Source organism: Triticum dicoccoides, chromosome 1A (assembly GCF_002162155.2).
Source record: "Triticum dicoccoides isolate Atlit2015 ecotype Zavitan chromosome 1A, WEW_v2.0, whole genome shotgun sequence".
Classification (NCBI taxonomy): domain Eukaryota; kingdom Viridiplantae; phylum Streptophyta; class Magnoliopsida; order Poales; family Poaceae; genus Triticum; species Triticum dicoccoides.
The window spans coordinates 381,679,582-381,696,295 of NC_041380.1; the positions used below are offsets into that span (position 1 = coordinate 381,679,582).

At 43.3% G+C, this 16,714-nt stretch overlaps 1 long non-coding RNA gene across 1 annotated transcript; it reads right to left on the bottom strand.

Moving 5' to 3' along the window:
- Nucleotides 1–2,742: 2,742 nt before the first annotated feature.
- Nucleotides 2,743–3,751, bottom strand: LOC119274759. The gene is made up of 3 exons (XR_005135309.1): nucleotides 3,601–3,751; nucleotides 3,429–3,491; nucleotides 2,743–3,004 (listed from the first exon to the last, which is right to left on the bottom strand). It is a non-coding gene; the product is annotated as an uncharacterized LOC119274759 (long non-coding RNA).
- Between the last annotated feature and the right edge of the window lie 12,963 nt (nucleotides 3,752–16,714).

A 16,714-nucleotide genomic window follows, 5' to 3' on the forward strand; every position in this document is an offset into this window, starting at 1 on the left:
CGGGGCCGGCGAGGTGGCGTCGGGCGGCTTGGCGGCGGGGAGCGAAGGAGGCGGCGGCGGCGCTACGGGCCACGTGGCTGCGCGGGAGAGGCTGGGAGCGGCGGAGCGGACGCGTCCGGCCGGATTCGGACGTGTCCGGCCGGTGCGGGGGCGATTTCTAGGGTTTCGGGGGAGAAGGAGATCCGAAATTTTGGGGGAGTCTATTTATAGGCATAGAGGGAGCTAGGAGAATTCAAATGAGGTGCGGTTTTCGGCCACGCGATCATGATCGAATGCTCTAGATGATGGAGCAGAGTTAGGTGGGTTTTGGGCCAAATTGGAGGGGTGTTGGGCTGCAACACACACGAGGCCTTTTCGGTCCCTCGGTTAACCGTTGGAGTATCAAACGAAGTCCAAATGATACGAAACTTGACAGGCGGTCTACCGGTAGTAAACCAAGGCCGCTTGGCAAGTCTCGGTCCAATTCGGAAATGTTTAATCCCCACACACGAAAGAAAGCTAGAAATGACCACCGGAGGAGAACGAAGCGCCGGAATGCAAAACGGACAACGGGGAAAATGCTCGAATGCATGAGACGAACACGTATGCAGATGCAATGCACATGATGACATGATATGAGATGCATGACAACGACAACAACACACGGAGACAAAACCCAAACCCTAGGAAATAATTATAACTTAACGCCGGAAACGGCAAGAGTTGGAGTACAAATCGAGAAAGTTACATCCGGGGTGTTACAGGCGGCCTCGTCAGCCCCACGTCGGTTGCTCGGTCTCGGGCCGGAGAACCCGACCCGACCCGGCCTCTTTTTCGGGGAACCTTTTCGCCGAGCGGCACCGACGGATCACGCGGCTCTCGCCGTCGCCCCAACTTTTTCTGTCCGGATGATTTGGATCCTCGTGTTGGGTTCCCCTCGTGTTCGGAATCGCGTGAAAGCAGAGAAGGCGGGGCGCCAAGAAAGGAGAGGGAAGTGAAATGATGTCCAGATAGTGGCTTTGTCATGTGGGCTTGTGCAAAGTCCATGTCACGTCACCTCGCCCTTGTCGAACACATGGGCTTGTCCGACGAGTTAACAGACGGAATGGGTGTCAACGTATGGGCCATACTATTTATTACCAATCTCCTGTTCCGCCCGTTGCGGCGAAAGCCCATGCTACTCTGATGTAATAAGGGCAACTCTACCACTCTCACTTGTCTCAAAAAAAGAAAAACTCTACTACACTCACCGAAAGAACACTCCTTATGGCGCTCCTTGCTCGCAGAGTGGCATACCAAGAAAAATACGCTAGTGAATTCAAATTAGTCACTTGCAGATTTTCTTCAAATTATTGTAGTGTAGTACTGCGGTTCTTCAGTAAAGAGTCTGACCTATAAATATTCACAGCCCGGCTCATACGAACGAACAATATTCACCTAGAGCCCAACGGGAACGGGCTATGGACTAAGGTGGTGGACTAAATTGCAACCGACCGCACAATTTTCAAAACAACCACTTGATACTAGCCAAACATAGGAGGCCACGGGAATGTCTGTGATGTGTTTCCATAAATTCTTCCTGTAAGTGTAGCATTATTGTCGCGTAGGTCCATGGATATCGACCAAACGAGAGCACCCTCCCGCAATGCATGCATTGTATTGGGCTGGCCTAATACGGCTGTTTTTATGTGTATTCCCCACCGATTTTGGGAAGCTTCTAGAACCTTCCTAGACCGATTTTCTTCTTTTTTTCCTGCTTTTTGGGTTTCCTTGTTTTTATTTTGTTTCCGTCCTTTTATTTTTCTTCATTATTTCATGAACACTTCAAAAAATCATGATTTTTTTCTAGAATCATGAAGATATTTCATATCACAAACATATTTTAAACTCAGGAACGTTTTACAAATTTATGACTATTTTCTGAAATTGTGAGAATTTTTGTAATACAGTAACAATTTGTAAATTCATGAACTTTTTTGAAAATATATGAACGTTTTTACAAATTAATAAGAAGAAAATCATGATTTTTTTGCAAAATTTAGGAACAATTTTTGAAAACTGAGAACATTTCGAAATTCAGCAAAAAGTAAATTTGATTCGTGATGGTTTTTTAAAAAAATTGGATTTTTTTAAAAAAAATTAATTTTAAAATCGCAAACATCTTTTAATTTGGAAACATTTTTCGAAATCCAAGAACTTCTTTTTTGAAATTGTGAATATTTTTTAAAATTCATAAAAAAATTTGAATTTTGGAACATTTTTTGAAACCCTGAACTTGTTTGTCGAATTCCGGATTCATGAACATTTTTCAAAGTTAAAAGAGAAAAAAAACAGCGGATGCCCTGCCCGCACTTGGGCCGGCCCAAAGCACGCTCACTCGGAGCAAGGGGAGGGATGGCGGGGTTGGGTGCTTTCCACCGCGTCACGCGGGTTATAGGAGCACCCACTTAAACGTAGATCACAAAATTACCCCTAAATGTATGGATCCAACAGTTCAGACATTTTGTGTCATTGAACGACGGTAAACCAAGATGTTAGGACCAGTTTGAACGTACGAAATCGCACAAACCAGAAGTAAATTGAAGGCGGTTTGGGAAAGTCTGTATGCAAACTGAAGGTGGTTTGGGAAAGTTTGTAAGTAAACTGAAGGCCATTTGGGAAAGTCTGTAAGTAAATTGAAGGCGGTTCAGAGATTTCAATATGAACTACATAAGGAGCAAAATGAGTGATAAAATATGTCTATATACACCCGTATATAGTTCGTATTGAAATCTCTAAAAAGCCTTATATTTAGAAACGGATGGAGTACAATAAGGTACATGGCGTTTGGACAAGAAAGTCAAAGCAGTAGCGTCGATCAGGATTTCTCTGGGACTGCATATCCACCTCGTCCCTTTATTCTGGAATCCATATATTTGAAATTTGTGATCATAAGATGCTCCTTAGTTTGTGTAGTCTGCAAGGAGAGCCTCAATAGCTGAATTCTTGGCATATACATCTGCATACCGGATTCGGTAGCCATGCCCTAGAAAGAGGCAACTCAATAATCAGTGCAAGTTAAGGAAAATCGAGTGAACCAAAGATCATAAATGAGATGGTTTACAACGGTCTACTTAGCTTAGCCTTTTTTTCGAAAATAGTTAGCTTAGCTTATGGAGGGAGTATTAGTTAGTTAGTTCGGGGTCCACGACGGTCAAATTTGAACTGAAACCGCGACACTTATTTTGAAACGTAGGGAGTATTAGTTAGTTTGTTTGGCCTTTGCTGCAGTTCTGTTTGTTTTTGTTTGACCTTGTAGTTCTGTTGGCTTCTCGATGTCCTTCTTCTAGTGAAGTATGGCACACATTTTGATGTGTGTTCAAGATAGAAAATGATATGGTTTACAAATCCAACAATGAAGCAGAATTTTGGTGGTAGTTCATATGTGCAGCATTCGAAGGTCTGCATACCAGGTAAAAACCACTCAAAATCTACATCCAGTAACTTCCTGATGCTGTCCAGTTGCACACCCACTGCAAGGTTGTGAAGCAGACATGTCAATAGGTGTTTTAGCGTATGATAAAATTGAACAGTGATCTTCAACAAATTGGGAAGGCTGGGAAGAAGGGAGGATTCTGCTACCTGATTGCTTACTGTACATCAGAAAGAGGTTTAGATCTGATTCTTCTGATTTCGCGACATGGTCACCAGTAAATAGTGCCTTCAGAGGTTTGTACAGCAAACAGACTGAGCCCTACAGAAATGGATATATAATTAGGAATCATAGATGTGTTAAAGAAGATCAGTATGGTGCCCCAATACGTGTTGCTAAGAAATACCACTAAGGCCCCGTTTGGATTGTCGTGTTCTTCTCAAATACACCCGTAAAGAATACAAGTCTCAGCTCGTCGTTTCATTTCCGCCCCAGATTTGCTAAGCGGCCGGTAAGATACAGGTGTAAAATATACACCTCCGTATTTGAATACAACCAATCCAAGCGCGGCCTAAATACTTCCATGATCGGTACAATCGAGCTGCCTTCATTTAAAAGATTTACACACAAAAAACTTGGTGCATTTCCCAACAACAAAAGAATATCATGCCATCATCTGAAGTTTAAGAAAATCTGGGACATAACAGTGTGATAACCCAATGTATTCATAACTTACAATGCAGCCATAGTGCACCTATCTCCAAGCTTACCTCCTCTTTAACCAAGAGGCAAGAAGTAATTGTTTAATGCAATTTCATTCATTGAGTTCAAATTCTTACTTCGGTATGCCCTGGCTGTTGACACCAGATTTTGGCATGGTTAAGAATCCGGGTTCGTATGTAAAAGTTAGAGCAACACTTCGCGGGCCGGCCTTGAGTGGGAAAGAAAACTCTTGCCGGGGTGGAAACCCTGTCAAAGAGGAACCGTGGCCGGAGTACAAACCTTGTCGGAGTAAAACCCTTGCCGGAGTACAAACCTTGCCGGAGTGAAACCTTGTCAGAGAGGAACCCTGGCCGGAGTACAAACCTTGCCGGAGTACAAACCTTGCCGGAGTACAAACCTTGCCGGAGTGAAACCCTTGCCGGAGTACAAACCTTGCCGGAGTGAAGCCTTGCCGGTGTGAAAGCTTGCCGGATAGAAACATTGTCGGTGTGGAAAGCTTACTTGGATGGAAAACTTGCCGGGTTGGAGGCTGTGATAGTCAATCGGACGAGAAGTTGAAGATGGGCTCAAAAGGTTATCAAGATGATCTCTGATCAAAAAACCTTCAACATGAAAGTTGTTTGTCTCGTCGAAACGGTCAAGATTGCTTTTGGGCTTGTTTTCATTCGAGATCGTTTACCACCATAAAAAAGACCCGTAAGGTGCAGCCAGTTTAAACCGAACAGTTTTGGAAAGTTCGGATAAACCAGTCCGAATTTGACTAAGGTTTTGGACGTGAATTGATGTAACTTTCTTGTAAGGAAAGCCTAGATAAATTCTTTGCTTGTACGGGAAGTCCAACCGCCTTTTATGTATATTGGGGGTGACGGCCGATTGAAACAACACCCAATCGATCAAATCAATCTACTACTTTTTTGTGTTCATCTACTTTTATCCCTTACCCTTGTATCTTTCTTTCTCGTTCTTCGTTCGTTCTTCGCATTGGAGGGCAGCGATCCTCGAGGCTCTAGGGGCGAGCAAATCGACCTAGGGCAGCCCATAGCCGCCGCAATCCCTGACGGGGTCCCTCCCGGGTGCGCGGGGTTTCGGGTCTGCAAAAGCGTCCGCCGACTGTCCTGCGTATCGTGCTGTCGGTCGGGTCTCCTTCGACGTGAGCTGCGGTGCATCACCCCCGGCGTCGAGGGTACACGTGACGTGTTCATGTGTCAACACACTTTTTGGCGACTCCGCTGGGGAACGAAGCTTTGAACGGTCTCCAGCCCGTTCTTGCTACGAAGAGATCGTCATCTAGGGTTTGCAATCTACAAAGGTAATATGAATACTCAATTCACATATGTAGATACAAATAATGCATATGTTGTTGCTAGATCATCTAATGAGAATAATGTATCGGCTAGCCCTAGCTTTATCAATCATATATCTAATTATGTGCAAGGGCCGATGCAACAAAATCTCCATGATTCTACTTCATATAATTTTAGCAACATGCAACATATGTATCCCAACTCCCATGCATCGGCAACCCAAAAATTTATATGCCGATGAATAACATGATGAGTTTGGGCAATCAAGTTGAAACACCTCTTGTAGGAACTTCCAATATCATGCGACAAAGTGTTTCACCTTTTTATTCATCGGCAACTAATTTGCAATATACTAGTTCAACCATGCCGATGGATGGGAGAATCGGCCATGCTACTACTAGCTATTCGGCCAATTACTCTCAACCGTCATATGCTACACCCCATCCCAGTAATTTTTCAGCACCATACACAACTGTAGATGTTCATAATTCGGCTTCACATCTTCCTGGTCATAGCCGAATAAATGTAAATATTACAGGAGAGGTTGTGCCCAATATTGTAGAAGATGAGGTAGTAGTGGCTGCATTGAAGAGTTTAGCCCAAAATAAGAGGATTAGTGCTCTTTGCCTTGAACAACATGAAAAGGGGCTATTTCCTGATTATGCCGCAATAAAAGCTAGAGTTTTGCAAGAAGATGAATCTTTGCCAATTGATAAGATTGGCGAGCAAAAATATGGTTTTACAATAATGCATATGCCTTCACCTAGTACTACATCATATTATACAGCCCCTACACAATTGCAAAGTTTCGGCAACACCCATGTGCCATTGCCGAAAGAATCTAAAAGCATTGGGGGGCAATCGTATCCGAAATGGGCTGAAATTGAGAAAAAGATTAAAGCCAATTTTGCCGCTCGCCGCCAGAAACAAAAAGAAACAGAATTGGCTCAAGTGAAAGAAGCATTGCCAATTGGTAGAAGCAATGTAAAGAAAGATGATTCAGAACATGAAAGTGCTCCGATTAAAAGAGCCGAATCAAGAAGTATATATTCCGAATCCATCAAATGCAAAGAGGCAAGCATTATTGAGAAAGGGCATGGCAAGCCTAGCAAAGCGACCATACTTGATTTTTCCAGAGTTAATGGAACCTACTTCCTGCCCTATGAGTTTCGTGCCAGAGAAATTGATGAACTTCAAGGACAAGAACAAGTAGCCGAACAAAGTTTGGCCGACAAAATTTTTCAATGTAATGATGCACGGAATCAAGAAAAAGATGATGAAGAGGCGTTGGGGAGCCATCCAAAGGCGGAGCAAGATATTGTTCAAGTCACACCACCATCGTGCTCTCCCAACATATTTGAAGAGGTATGTCTAGCAAGTAATTTACCTATTTTCAGATTTGGTCACAACTTTATTGTTGATGCATCTATAAGAAATATTCTCATAAGTAATTTTCAAAGACCAATGAAGAAGGGCAATTTACTTGTTAGCAATAAAATGGTTACTAAGCATATCGGTCAATATATTGTACCATTCAAAGAGACTGATAGTGACTTATTACTGCAGTCAAAGCTTTTCCCATTGCTTTATTTAAAGTTCATATTTAATTGGGTAGCTTTGCTTGCTTCATACTTGGCTTACGCATGGTCTCAATTGAGATGTGTATGTTCTAACTACTTTGATTTCAGAAATTTAAAGCCAAGGTTAAAATCTTTTGGGAAAACCGATGCTAGTATAGTTTCTTATTTAAGGACATCGGAAAAAGTATGCGAAAGAGAATTCATAGCCGAATGGGAAGATGCCAAATCTGAACCATTCATTTGCTTAACTCCAAAATTGTTCTCACAACAAGATCGGCTAGAAAACAAAAGGTATACCTTCAATTCAAACATGTGTGATCAAATCTTTGCGTTGTTGTTGAAAAATAATTACATTAGAATTCTTAATCACCATGTCAAGCCATCTATCCAAGGACGAATGTATTGTAAGTTGCATGATTCGTCCAAGCATAATTTTGAGGACTGCAACATGTTTCGTCAAATAGTTAAATCGGCCATTGAAAAAGGACGATTGAAGTTTGTTGAAACACCAAGAGATGACCAGTCTATTCCGATTGGTCCCGATGGCAAAAAGTTTTTGCATCGACTGCTTCAAGCTGATCCATTTAAAGAGAAGGTAAAAACTGCAGGTGATGTGATCAAGCTTTCAAGTACAGAAATTGTTGAAGAGCATAATGAACATGATCTTGAGGGTGAGAATTCCATCGAAGCTACAATGGAGACGCCAAGGACTGGGGGGCAGCAAGCAAATCCAACGATCGATGAAAGCAAACCAAAAGAAAACAAAGGCCGAAATAAGCACAAGTGTAAAAGAACAAAAATCACCTTCGCTGAACTATTGGAGAAATATCAAAAGAAGAGTGAAGAGAAGAATACTTATCGGCTCAATCATGCAAAGAAACCAACATCACCCCCAAGACGCAAATATGAGGATCGGTATTGGCAAAGTGAGAGTTTGAATGCAACATATTCATATCCTTATTTTGGGCCGCCAATGGCAATGCCGTGGATGCCTCCCTATGCTCATATAGATCCATGTTCATCATGGGGCAGGTATGATACAAGGGCACATTCTCCATCTTATTTTAGACCATCTCACCAATATTATGCAGCTCCGAGAAGATCAACATTTGAACAGTCACATGTTAAAGACCGTTTCAATTATAAGGAATTGGTCCGGACACCATGGATGAAAAAAGAGGTGGTCAAGAAAGTCTACCGCGTGAAAAGAGATGGTCGTAAGTGTGCTACTTCAGATTTGATCTCAAATAATAAAGAGCCAATTAAAGTATTGACATTGGCTATAGAAGGAAATGAGACGAAGCGACCAATTATTGAGAGTCAAAGTGCCAAATCTGAAGAAAAGAAGTTGAGAGTGCACAAGTCCAAAAAGGAATTGCCATTGGTCAAAACAGAATCACAGCCGAGATGCCCACTCGGCTTATCGTATTGTCAAAAGAGGGAATTACACAAACTTAGTGCACAAGAACTTGAAGAAAGGAACATGGCATGGGTTCCCAAAGGAAGTGCTCAAAATAAGAATTATGTGCACGCCTCCATTACAAGAAGTGCGGCAAAAGTGAAGAAGGAAAAGAGTAAAAACTATGAAGGACCAAGCCGAAGGTTTCAACATCTTTGGTCTAGACGTTATCCAACTATGCCATTAATGCCTATGCCATGGAATTCGTCATCAGGTTTGATTGGTAACCCTCAATGGGCTTATTTTAATCCATGGATGCAATATAATTTCTTACGTTATGAGAGGGTATTACCAAGTCACTATACATTTGATTAGCTACAAGTTTGTTGCTGATCCAAAGGGCCGAAATACTTGATTTGTCATTTCATTTGTTTATTTCGGCTATATGTCCTTTGAATGAAGTTTACATGGTAATGGCCGATATTTATCTATCGTCCTAAGAGTATGTCAATGCATGGTCGGTGTAGTATTCTAACATCGTCCTTAGTTTGATTGGAGAGCGAGACAAGATACATGCTCATGAAAATTTATATGTATGCCTATATTATGATTGAATGGATTTGAGACATCATGACCGATGTCATTGAATATATGCTGCATAGACCAATTCATAGCTACAGAATTGGTTGGTGGGCTTATACTTTGTTTGGATATGATTTGGCTTATGCATCTTTGAGATCTATAAGAGGCCAAATCAAAGTTTATTTTGCTACTGAACATCGTGTTAATGTCATGCATAATATTAATATTAACCTCGTCTCTCTAGTACTATGAAGATTATGTTTTGATGGTTCAATTCATAGCAATGGCCAAAGTGTTGGTGTTGTTTATATATTTCTTTATGGTACTATTTTTTGAAGCCTCGTGCCGCTTAGAATATTTTTATGCATGATTAATCAAGGCCGAATATGCGTTGTTATTCGGATTGACTCTTTTACTTGCTATAGGTGCTATACATATTGAGGCTTATGGTGATTCGTTACTAGTGGTGCAGCAAATATCCAAAGTCTTTCAGTGTTTGGACGAATCACTTAATGTTTATCTTGATAAATGTCTAGATATAATCTCTACTTTGGATTGTTTTAGCATTGCACATATATCTAGACATGACAACTGGAAAGCAAATGAGTTGGCACAGCAAGCATCTGGATACCATGTTGATCATGGCATGTTTCATATTTCTCAAAGTCCGATGTCTTGTCTTACCAGTATAGAAGAGGCCGAACCAGAACCCACTGATTCGGTCATTAGCAAAAAATCTAGTGCAGGTGACAATTCCGACTGAAGGAAGCCCATTGTTGCTTACTTACGTAATCCGAGTGAAAGGGTGGACAGGACTGTTCAGCGTATGGCTTTTAAATATACTATGAGGGATGATGATCTTTATCGCCGAACAGTTGATGATGTTATTTTAAAAGTGCTTGGATGAGGACGAAGCAAGAGTTGCTATGGGAGAGGTACATGAAGGCATTTGTGGTACTCACCAGTCGGCTCTCAAAATGAAATGGTTATTACGACGTGCTGGGTTTTATTGGCCGACCATGATTAATGATTGCTTCAGGTATTATAAAGGGTGCGAAGCTTGTCAAAGATTTGGTGATATTCAGTTGGCTCCTGCTGCTATGTTACATCCCATTATCAAGCCGTGGCCTTTCAGAGGGTGGGGTTTAGACTTTATTGGACAAATTCATCCGTCTTCCTCAAAGGGGCATCGGTTCGTATTGGTGGCAACCGATTATTTCACTAAATGGTCTGAAGCAGTACCTCTCAAGAACATGACACATACGGAGGTGATAAAATTCGTAACCGAGCACATTATTCATAGAATTTGGCATTCCTCAAACATTGACTACAGATCAAGACTCCTCTTTCATGTCACACCAAGTTAGAGAATTTGCCGAATCTTATAATATAAAATTGCTCAATTCATCTCCATATTTTGCCCAAGCCAATGGACAAGCTGAGTCTAACAATAAAATTTTAATCAAGCTCATCAAGAAGAAGGTTGATGATAATCCAAGGAGATGGCATGAGTTGTTGTCTGAAGCTTTGTGGGCACATAGGATCTCAAGGCATGGTGCTACGAAGGTAACTCCATATGAGCTAGTATATGGTCAAGAGGCTGTTTTACCGGTGGAGGTAAATTTGAATGCTTTGAGAATAGCCAAGCAAAATGATTTATCGGCTGTAGACTTTTATAACTTAATGATGGATAACATTGACGAAGTTGCCGATAAACGTTTGGCTGCTTTGAAGGCCATAGAGAGAGACAAGTTAAGGGTGGCAAGAGCTTACAATAAGAAAGTCAAGTCAAAGAATTTTCAAGTTGGTGATCTCGTATGGAAAGTAATTCTACCGATTGGTTCAAAAGATGGTGGAATCCATACAAAGGGTGTTGCTACCTCGAGCTCTCAATGGCAAGTACTTGAAGAAATACCACCCGAGTGTGTGGCAAGAAGCCTAAATAGGCAATGGCCGATACATAATTATCGCCCTAAGAAAAATAAATGGCCGATGGGGTGTTGACATCGTCCTTAGAACAGTACAAGTTATTTTTCGGCACACAAGCTTTGCCGAAAAACAGGGGGGCATGTGTTGACACCAGATTTTGGCATGGTTAAGAATCCGGGTTCGTATGCAAAAGTTAGAGGCAACACTTCGCGGGCCGGCCTTGAGTGGGAAAGAAAACTCTTGCCGGGGTGGAAACCTTGTCAAAGAGGAACCCTGGCCGGAGTACAAACCTTGCCGGAGTAAAACCCTTGCCGGAGTACAAACCTTGCCGGAGTGAAACCCTTGCCGGAGTACAAACCTTGTCGGAGTGAAGCCTTGCCGGTGTGAAAGCTTGCCGGATAGAAACATTGTCGGTGTGGAAAGCTTACTTGGATGGAAAACTTGCCGGGTTGGAGGCTGTGATAGTCAATCGGACGAGAAGTTGAAGATGGCCTCAAAAGGTTATCAAGATGATCTCTGATCAAAAAACCTTCAACATGAAAGTTGTTCGTCTCGTCGAAACGGTCAAGATTGCTTTTGGGCTTGTTTTCATCCGAGATCGTTTACTACCGTAAAAAAGACCCGCAAGGTGCAGCCAATTTAAACCGAACAGTTTTGGAAAGTTCGGATAAACCAGTCCGAATTTGACTAAGGTTTTGGACGTGAATTGATGTAATTTTCTTGTAAGGAAAGCCTAGATAAATTCTTTGCTTGTACGGGAAGTCCAACCGCCTCTTATATATGTTGGGGGTGACGGCCCATTGAAACAACACCCAATCGATCAAATCAATCTACTACTTTTTTGTGTTCATCTACTTTTATCCCTTACCCTTGTATCTTTCTTTCTCGTTCTTCGTTCGTTCTTCGCATTGGAGGGCAGCGATCCTCGAGGCTCTAGGGGCGAGTGAATCGACCTAGGGCAGCCCATAGCCGCCGCAATCCCTGACGGGGTCCCTCCCGGGTGCACGGGGTTTCGGGTCTGCAAAAGCGCCCGCCGACTGTCCTGCGTATCGCGCTGTCGGTCGGGTCTTCTTCGACGTGAGCTGCGGTGCATCACCCCCGGCGTCGAGGGTACACGTGACGTGTTCGTGTGTCAACACTGGCGTATGGATAAGTTCAAAATCAGTTCCAATGTTCCAGGGGCCATTTCCAGTAAGTTTCCACTCGGCATCAGCAGTGATATCCTCCACCTGTATCAGCATGATGGTTATTGCAGTAAATAATCAGGACAAATATCAGACAACAAAATTACAACACTCGGCAGTCCACATCAGCAGTAATAGGCTCTACCTGTATCATCATGGGTATTGCAGTACATAATCAGGAAAATACAATCTTCGACTTCTTTAAATGAATTACAGTATGATTCAAGTATCCTCAGAACATTATTTGTTGAAAGATGCAAACCATTCCAACACTCCTAAGCTTCTTTCTACAGGTCCTTGTGTCTGTGGGGTATAGAAGGATGAAGAGAGAAAGGTGCAGTTCTGTGTTTGAGGCTCTTACGTCTCCTGAATGAATGATTCTCTCGCACTTTAGCCGCTCGGCCCATTTCCGATGATCCGCTACATCATCACTGTTTGATGACAGGTTAGATAGACAATCTTCAGTCTCCCAAATAAAGAGGCGGTAAACGCATAAATAAATTCAGAATCGTGTCAGCCTATACATATATGTGAGTCAGAAACATGTAACGCGCTCCGCCGAGCTTCTCAAGCTGGTTCGCTAGTTTCGGCGTATACCTTGGGCTGAGAACAAAACAAATTGTCAGAAAATCTACAAGGAATATATATAATCGATTGTAATTTCTGAATGAGACCTGATAAGTTGATTTTGTCAATTATCAGAACATCGACAGCGAATATACCTGTCAACCATTATGTTCCCTTCCGGGTGAACTATAAGATAAGATGTTGCTCCATATGAGTTCTCAGAATGGTAACCACAGAGGTAAACTCCCTGAACAGACAAGCAGGCAATTTATTATTTGGCAAAGAAAGAAAAAGAGAGAATATATAATAAATTTTTTATACATACGGGGAGATCGTCGTTGATGGGGAGAGGGAACGTGTTTTGCACTTGGAGAATGTCCTCTGTAGGCTTGTCAGTGTGGATAGAGCCTGTAGGGCAAGAGAGCAAGGCCTGAAAACATGCATGGAAATGCCATGAGTAGTTGTCAATCATTTTTGATAGAACAAGAAGGAAATCCAGTAACTTCACCAGGACTAAGCATTACTAAATTGGGTGATTGGGTCAGAGAAATACCATCAGTTAATTATTGTCTGGTGTTGCACATCCAAAACACACCGGTTAAAAGCAGCTATGATTGACTGATCGAAGAAGGCATTTTAATTACAGTGATCAAAGATGTTACTACCTGCAGTGCCTTGGTCCTGATTTCCTCGGAGGTGGGTTGCGCCGCCACGGCGGACTGGTCGTCGACCCTCTTGAACACCTCCGGAGCCATCCACCTGCAGGTGGCGCAGTCGATGCACCGGTGATCTGCACACCAAGACCCCGTCAGCTGGGACGATGCGGACGAGATCGCATCAGCGTCAGCATGACTGCATGAGGGAGCTCACCGACGAAGAACTCGCCGGACACTTCTGCGGGCGCCGCCTGCTGTCAAGCGCCGGAGGAGGGGACACAGTGGCGCGGACCATAGAGGTGGCGCGTCGGCGCGGACGCAGGTGAGCCGGCGGGGCGGCGAGGGATGCGGCGGCGCGAAGGCTGAGCGCCATGGCAATTGACGGGTGAAGTTTTCGGTCTCTAGTACTACACCTGTGAGATGAGCCGAGCCGAGGTGACCTGAGCTTTGTAGTACTATTGCTTCTTGAGCTGTGTCTTTATTAAGAGCAACGTGTGTGTGTGTGTTGTAAACTCAATCAATCAAGATCCTCGGTGTCAGCATGTGACGCCATCGCTGACCGCACACACAGGAAACTTGTCAGACTTGAGGCCCAAGCAACTCGATTTTTTTAGAGGACAAGCATCTCGATCCTCATCACACATTTTGTTTGTTACTCCCTCTGTTCACAAATACTTCCTTTGTCCCATAATATAAAAGCATTTTTTATACTACACTAGTGTCAAAAAAATACTCTTAGGCCCTGATTGGATTGTTGTTTTCCGGCGTTTTACACCTGTAAAAGATGCACACCTCCATCCGTCGTTTTCTTTCTCCATTAAAAATTGCATACAGCCGGTGAAATACACCTGTATAATAAATACAAGTGTAAGAGGATACACCGATTCCAAGCGGGGCGTTATATTATGGGACGGAGGGAGTACAATATACGACGTCGTAACTTCTTGCGAATGGGATGTACTCCTTTTGTCCGGAATTACTTATCGCTTAAACAGATGCATCACATTTTTTAGTCTGTTTGTTCACACAAATTCATATTGAAATATTCAAAATGTCTTATGTTTATGAATGGAGAGAGTAGCAATGGTGCAAGTGGCCTACATAAAGTCGCAGTAGACCGCCTTGTCTGGCCGCCTTTTGTTGTGAGGTTTGCTTTTTTAGGCACAAAGCGGAGAAAGACTATGCAAACACGCAACATATGCCTCCCCTCAACAAGCAAAATGAAAGAAATGACATGCAGACCAGCAGAAGGCCACCACCCGGGCGAGCCCCTTCCCTTGTTGATCAAACCCCATCCCTCTCGGGCATCCCAACAATGACAATAGAAAACGAAAGAGAAACCCTCGCCACTCTTCATTCGCCCACACGCCAACGACAAAGCCTAATTTCCCATGTCCTCCAAGAACCCATATCACAACACTAAGGACATGTGGCCTAGGAGAAGCTACACACATGTCACTTGTTATGGATGGATGGATGGACCCAACCAGGTCGCACGATCGAAACACCCACAGACCCACTATCAATCGGGCCCAACTCCTTTTCCAGGGAGATTGGTAGTTGTAAAGATATTGAAATATAACAAATATCGCTTGGTTTGGCACGAATGTCATTTTTTTGAAAAAAGAATCATTTAGAATGGGGTGGACATTTGGTGTCTACGGTTGGATGGCATCTGCCCCTATCGCTATCCGGGGATGGGAGCCCGGGCTCCGACATCAGCTCTAGGCTAGATAGGAGCTCACGCTTAGTTTCCCGCTTGACACTGGCCATTTTCTCGGGGGTGTTGGGAGCTCAGAACCAGCAACTTGAGTCGATGCAAGCGACGTCGGGGACTCATACCTAAGCTTGGATCCCGACGTCTCCTCCCATTCCACCACCAAGATGATGCTCACGACTTGAGGGTGGCCGCGGTGTAAAGCAACATCAGTTCCTTAGGTCTTGAAGCCACCAGGATCGGTAGAGAAGTGAGGTACTGTTTGAGGCCTTGTAGCACTTTCTAGGCATCTAAGGTCCACTTGAAATGGCCCGGCTTCTTGAGCAGCTTGAAGAAGGGTAGACCTCATTCCCCTATCTTGGAGATGAATCTCACTAAGGAAGCCATGTAGTCCGAGAGATGTTGTACATCCACGAGGCGCGCGTGTGTGGCCGCATTTGGTCGATGGCAGTGATCTGTTTGGGCTTGGACTCTATGCCTCTGCTTGATACAAGGAAGCTAATGAATTTCCCCGAGGGCATCCAGAAGACGCACTTCTCGGATTCAGCTTCATCCGGATGTGCCAAAGGTTGTGGAAGGTTTTCCACAAGATCGTTGAGGAGTGTGGCTTGATCTTTGGTCCTCACGATGAGGTCGTAGTAGGACTTGATGTTGCGGCCTCTTTAGGACTCCGGAGCGATGCGTATGGCCCACTGATGTGTGGGTCCAGGATTTTTAAGCCGAAAGGGATGTAAAAGTAACAGAAAGTCCTCACAAGGGTGATAAATGATGTTTTTTCTCATCCTGTTTAGCCATGTGAATCTAATGGTAACTCGAATACACATCCAGGAAGCATAAAAGATCGCACCCCACTATGAAGTCCACGATTTGATCTATGCGGGGCACAAGGAAAGGGTCTTTCAAAAATGCTTTGTTGAGGTCGGTGAAGTCAATGCACATTCTTAGCTTGTTACTCTTGGAGCTCGGTATCCTGGGTGGTAGAGGTTCCCCGGAATCTTTCCTGCTTGTCGTGTGCCCAGAAAGTTTGTAAAGGTGTGGTGGTCGCCTTCAAGACCAAGCACGAGTGATTTGAGGCTTATTTGTTGGGGGTGACTTTAAGGAAGAATAGAATGAGCCACTTGGTCGCATTCCAGAGCTTTGATTTCGAAACCGCTCCAATGGAGATTGACATCCCCAAAGAGTGTGAACTTCGGAATAAATTCCACGTTCCAACTCACTTGTGGTTAATCTTTTCCCTATCATTTACTTTGCTTTCTATGCTTGTTGGCTTTACTAATTGTATTGTTGCCTAGCATACCTTGTTTTGAGTTTGCTTGCTATATAGGTTGTGTTTACCTAGTTGCATATCTAGAGAACCTAATTTATCTGCATTGACCTAATTTGAAAGTTAAGATTAAAATTTGTAGTTACCCATTCACCACCCTCTAGTCGACCTCTCAATCCTTTTAATTAGCCATTTCATGGACCAATCCCTCTCATTCCTCCACCCTTGGTGGGATTCTATGCTTGGGCACTGAAGCTTCACTAGGGCTTCTTTCATTCTTCTTGCCTTTTCACCTTGTCTTCTTATCTTTTTTCCCTTATTGACTTATTGACCATGACAGTAGCTTTCCTTGTGTTGACTCATTCTTGCCTTGATAATTAGCTTTGACTGTGCTCAGCTGGGAAATGGGATCTCGTGG